Consider the following 6,401-nt stretch of genomic DNA (forward strand, 5'->3'; position numbering starts at 1 on the left):
GATACCCACATTAATTTACCGTGCTTCCCATTTGGACAATCATGACAAAGATAGTGTGGCAGAGAGAGACCTTTTTTCTTTCACCATTCTCACTACCTATTTGAAATTGACAGTCCATAACAAGGGTGGACATATATCAAATTATCATATATATTGAAATTTTAATATTCTGGTTTTAGTATTATGATAATAGGTTTGTTATATGATACACATATTTTTTTTATATTTGATATTTATAAATAACATATCAAAATATCAAACATTGTATCGAAGTATATATATTATGAAATGCTATCAAATATGTAATCTAGTATTATATAAACTAAATGTTTAGACGTTGAAACATTAATACTCTACTGTGATTGAAACTTATCTAATTGAAATTCAATTGATTAACAAAAGGAGTTGTATTTCTATTTGTAATGTGTTAGTATGGTACAGTTGAGACTTTTTTTTTAAATTGTCGAAGTCATAATACTCTATTATACGAGTATATGCTAGTCGAAGTTGAACAAACTAAAGCTATCAATTTGCCATACTGTAAATATCAAATCTGAACTTTAAAATACCAAATCATACCGAATTAAATTGATATAATAATGATTTAATATCATAAAATCGATTACCAAAGTTAATATACCAAAATTTTCCAATACCATATTGTTTTATATCACTCTCTCTGTCCCTTTTTACTTGTCCACTTTTGAATTAACACACCTATTAAAAAATAATTAATGATGCAGTGAGTTTATCACTTGTCCACTTTTAAATTATCACACCTATTGAAAAATAATTAATGATGTAGTGAGTTTATCATTTTACCCCTATTAATTATGAAGTGGATGAAAAATTCTACATTTTTCAAAGTAATTAGTCATTTAATTATGGTATGATAGATAAAAAGAATTGTCCTTTCTTGATTTATCAAAATAGACAAGTAATTAGGGATAATTATAAAAAAAATGAACAAATAATTAGGGACGGAGATAGTACCATGCTATGTCCATCCCTTATTGTTTGTAGTTGTGGGACCCATTCTCCATAACAATCTATTTAATTGGGCATTGGCCTAAGTCATGTACAAGCCCTTAAAGTTGTCCGCATATTTCATTTAGACACCTTAATTTAGGGCAGTACCTATTGAACACTTTAATCTTAACAAATTTATATCTATTAAACACCAAACGAAAATTTATGGAAAGACATAAGTGCGTGTGTCTCAAACACAAATACATAGCAGATAGACCAATAAATTGATAACACGTGGCAATTAGATAAAAAAATTAAAGAAAAAACAAATTATTTTATCAACCCCCCATCCCTGTTCTTCTTCGTCAAAATTTCCTGTCATTTAAAGCTTTTTTCCCATTTTGAATTTTCTTTGATCACTTACTACCATAATTATCTAAAGAAAATAACGACTTGAATTTTCTTTAATCACTTGCTACCATAATTATCTTAAAAAATAACAACTTTTGATTAAAAGAATAATCAATTAATACTATTTTTATAAAAAAAAAAATGAAGCTTTGCTACAACATTTGAATTTTAGATCTATTAACTTTTAATAAATTAAGGTAAAAGCAAAAGAAAAATAAAAAAGAATTAGAGAGTACTTAGATGATGAATGCAGTGAAGAAGTGAAGAAGAAAACAAGTTTTCCATTTTTTTTTATTTAATTTTAAAAAATTAAGTATATAAGTTGGAAAACAAAAAGGAAAAAAGAAAAAAATTAAATTTTTAACAGCTATACGCGCTCAAGGAGAGTGGAACACACTTTTTTTGTCATGTCATCATTTTGTATCTAATAGAAATGATTTATGAATAAATAAAGTGTTCAATAGGTACAAGCCTTAGTTAAAATGTATAAGTGAAATATGTGGACAATTTTAGGCGGCTGTGTATGATTTAAGCCATTGGGCATTATTTATGTTGGGCCACATTGCTTAAACAATCATATCTCCACATTTTGTGCGTCTCCACCAATGTATGATATGATTGGCATCAAACCCCATACATTGTTTTATCTCTTTACGTTTGATTCCACCAAGTAACATCTTCTTTTTATAAATTATAAAAATAAAAATATAACATTTCTTCCATGGTCTCTGATGTGATTACATATTACTTAATTACTATTCAACTTTAATACTTTTTCAGAAGTTATGTAAACTTTGGGAAAAGGTTCGTTGATAATTGAAAGGTTTAATTGTCCATAAAGAAAATGTAAAAAGATAGTTCTATCTTTTCTTTTCCTTTTTTTTATATTCAATAAAAATACAAAACATTAAGTATAAAGAAACTTTCTATTTAAATTACGTGAAATCAATTACATCATCACGAAATAGTCTTTTCCCTGCTAAAAGGAAATTGTTTTTACAAAACTTTCTTGAAATATTTTATGTTTTACTTTATTTACAAAAGTTTTTTGAAATACTTTATGTCCCCCCTCCCAATCTCTTCTATCATTCTGGATAACTTTTATTTTATGCACTATGTAGTGATAATACTTTCTCATTTCAATTTATTTTTGTGTAATTTTTTTCTTATATTAAATTTCAAGAATGTAAATAAGACTTTTGAATTTTGTCATCTTAAATTAAAAATATGTAAAATATATCATGTCTTAATTTTCTGTTTTTAAACATGACATGCATATGGAATGTTAAAATTAAAAAAAATTAAACATTTTTTTAAAAAAAAAAAGATAAATGAATTGAAATAAAATAAATAATTTACTTTTTTTTCTTTATTTAAAAGTTGATTAGTAGTCAGTTTACTTATTAAGATATTAAACAACAACAAGAAACTTTGAAGATCAATTGTATTTTCAATTTATCTTTTATGTTATTTGAATCTCCAATACATCTGTTGACGATAAATGTGTTCTACTCTTTTATTAATATTATAATTCATAAAAGCTTCACTTGTATATGATAAGTTGTATATTTTCAACGGGATAGAAATCATTTTTCTCCTTCAACTTTTTTTTTTTAAATTTTCCAATTTTAAATAATAGACATTCTCCCTATCCTGTATATTCTATACAATACTGATTTTTCCTTTATCATTTTTAATCTCATTTACTATTTAAATTTTGGTAAATTTTAAATAATATAACCCTACCTAATATATCTATCTATCTATCTATCTATCTATCTATCTATATATATATATATATATATATATATATATATATATATATATATATATATATATATATATATATATATATACTAAAAGTAATATTTAGTTTTTAACTAAGCTAGTGAGGCTACAATTATAAGGTTATGTCTTATTGCAAATCTAGTTTACGTTCACGGTAATCAAACGCATAATAATTGCTTTAATATTATTAACTTCCTACAAGAACTTGTCACTATTTTTAATAATTGTTATTTTAATAGTAAGTGCATTACACACATTTTATATCTATCTCTATTCTTATTAAGTGCATTACACACATTTTATATCTATCTCTATTCTTATCTCTCCTCTCTCTTCCTCTCTTCATATCTCTAAAATGATTAAATTAGATCTTGAAATGATATAAACTACTCATTGCATTAAATTTAAATATAACACCCAATGAGAGTGGGATCAAATATAATTAAGAATATATTTATATAATTTATGTACATTTAGTATAATATTCAACTTAGAGTTTTGATTTCTAAGGGAAATGATAATTCTACTACCAGAAATTTGAATATTAATGACGAATTATTTTATCACTTGAAAAGTACATCTCGTCACAAGAAATCTTTTATGAAGAAAATATTTTATCAATAAATGTACGCCACTAATAGTACTTAAAACAATTTAGTATTTTGTCACTAACTGTTGCATTGACTGCAAAAGAAATTGTTTCCAAATGCATAGTATTTATGACGAGCTAGTTTGCCTTTAAAACGTAAATATTTTGTAGCTAAAAATATCATACTGCCACTAAAGTTGTTTAGTACCGACAAGTCTTATCACTAATTATAAATTTAATTAGTGATGATGTTGAACGTTAAAGTTATGTGTGATTTGTGGTTAAAGAAAAGATTAAGTAACTAAAAGATTACAATTTCGTGGTTGAAAAATATTTTTATATATGATAAGCGGCATTAGTGATGAATTAATTCGTATTTAAAAACATAATCATGCTATAAAATGTTTTCGTAACTAAATATAATTAATTCAGGTTAAATAAAAATGTACCAATATGATTAATTTAATTTTTAGCTATGAAAGATATTTTTGTGACCATAAGTGATTTATCATAATATATTTAATGCTTTGTAATAGTACCATTTAAATTTGTACTTAAACAGTTAAACTATTCATTGTCGATTACATGTCGATTTCAATGGCTTGAAATACGACAATCTATATGAATAAAAACATCATAAATATAAAAGAGAAACAAAATATTAAATTTCTATTATATAGAATAGTGAAGTGGGAGGACGATTTAGGGCAAAAATATAATTTTTTACGCTAATAAAAATCTATTAAGAAAGATAATTAATAATTATAGAAATATTTGTAAGTGAATAATGATCAAGGTGTAATGATCCTCTTAGTCGTTTTAGAAATTTTAACCAGCATTATTATATTAACCTTTTTAGTAGATTTTGTAAATAATTTATATGACTTATAAGAATGAGTGACATAATTTTTAGATTTAATAAAGGATTATTTTGTTGCTAAGAATAATGAAAAAAAAAGCAAAAAAATAGAAAAAAAGAAAAAAGAAAATCAAATAAAAAAATAATAAAAAAATAATAATAAAAAAAGGGCAAAGTGCCCTAAATGAATGAAGCCGCACACGGCTTGTGAGAAAAAAAGAAGAAGGAACGATCTGAGGAAAAAAAAATACGCAGATAAAGAAAAGAAAAGAACGGGAGAAAAGAAAAGGAAAAAGGAGGAGAAATAACGATATTTTTATCTCGAGATATCAAGGTAATTATTCTTATCCTTTCTATTAAATTTTTGTGTAACTAGGAATAGATTTTTAGGTTAAAACGTGTATAATTTATACTAATCTGTGAACTTGGGTTATAAATGTGTATAAGTATTATGGTTCAATCATTGGACAATGATTACTCCAAGATTAGAATTATTAATAGTAGAACGATAAATATGAATCGGAACATTGAAAATAAGTGGTTTCAGCAGATAGTTTTGTAGTCCGCCATTGATGTGTTGGGCAGTTAGTTTCAGCTTTAATTATTTTCATTTGATTATCATATTAGGATTCAAGTTTTGATATATTGAGATATGTGTTAAATAGTGGGTGCATTATGTATATAAAAATCATTATAATTATGTTATTCGGAGAATTAAGATTTAACCCTAAACTTGAAATTCAGAAAATATGAGATTTGATCAATTGGTTGGAATAAAGATTTAGAAATTTTATTATAAATTTGGATGAGTTTTGGGTCTAAGCTATAGATATAGCAATATTAATGTTGTTAGTTTCGAAATCATATCGTGGTTATTTATTTGAATAGATTTTATTGGTTTGGAAGTCAACGAAAAAAAGGAAGGCTCAAGTTTTGGAGTCATTGTTCGACTATTTGAGGCTAGTGGATTTCTAAACTCTAGTTAAGTGTATGAAATGTGTGTATTTTCTTGTGGTATATGTTTGGGAGTAACGAAATTGGTGATGGGTTGACTTGTCCACATTGATTAATTCTAATGATGAAAAAAATGGGGATAACAAAAGGCAATGTGATTAATTGTTTATGTGTATTGTGTTGAGAAATGGTTGAAGGCTTGTTGAATCATTATTGATGTAACTTCATGTTTTTGTGGTTGTGAATTGTGCGATGTTATGAAAATGGTCATCTCCTCATTATTTGTGTGAACTTGTCATCTGCATTATTCTGAGGCATTGGTTGTGACAAGTGTTATGTGCATTGAGAAAGAATGGGTACGCGGATACTATATTTCGAGGGACGTATTGCGCGCCGCGATGGATACTATATTTCGAGGGACGTATCGCGCACCGCGATGGTACTAGTATCGAGGGTCGTGTCGTGCGCCGCGATAGATGCATGGACAGATATGTCCCCCATGGGTCCCGGACTGAGAGACAGTGGGTGTGTATCACTAGGTCAGACATGCATCATTATACTTGACATTGCATTCCATTGCATTGCACATACTTATCATTAGTGAATTTGATATCGTGTTTTGCTGATCTTCTGATTGCCTTTCTGCGGAACTTGTGATTGATCAATATTGAGCTTGTTATTGCGGATATGTAGTTTGTTGAAGTATTGTTATTGAGGATATGTAATTTGCTAAAGTATTGTTGTTGAGGATATGTAATTTGTCTAATTGTTGTTATTGAGCTACGTGCTATGTAAACTGTGAGCTGTTAGGTTGGGTTGATTTTAATGCAG

Source organism: Solanum lycopersicum, chromosome 12 (genome assembly GCF_036512215.1).
Source record: "Solanum lycopersicum chromosome 12, SLM_r2.1".
NCBI classification, from domain to species: domain Eukaryota; kingdom Viridiplantae; phylum Streptophyta; class Magnoliopsida; order Solanales; family Solanaceae; genus Solanum; species Solanum lycopersicum.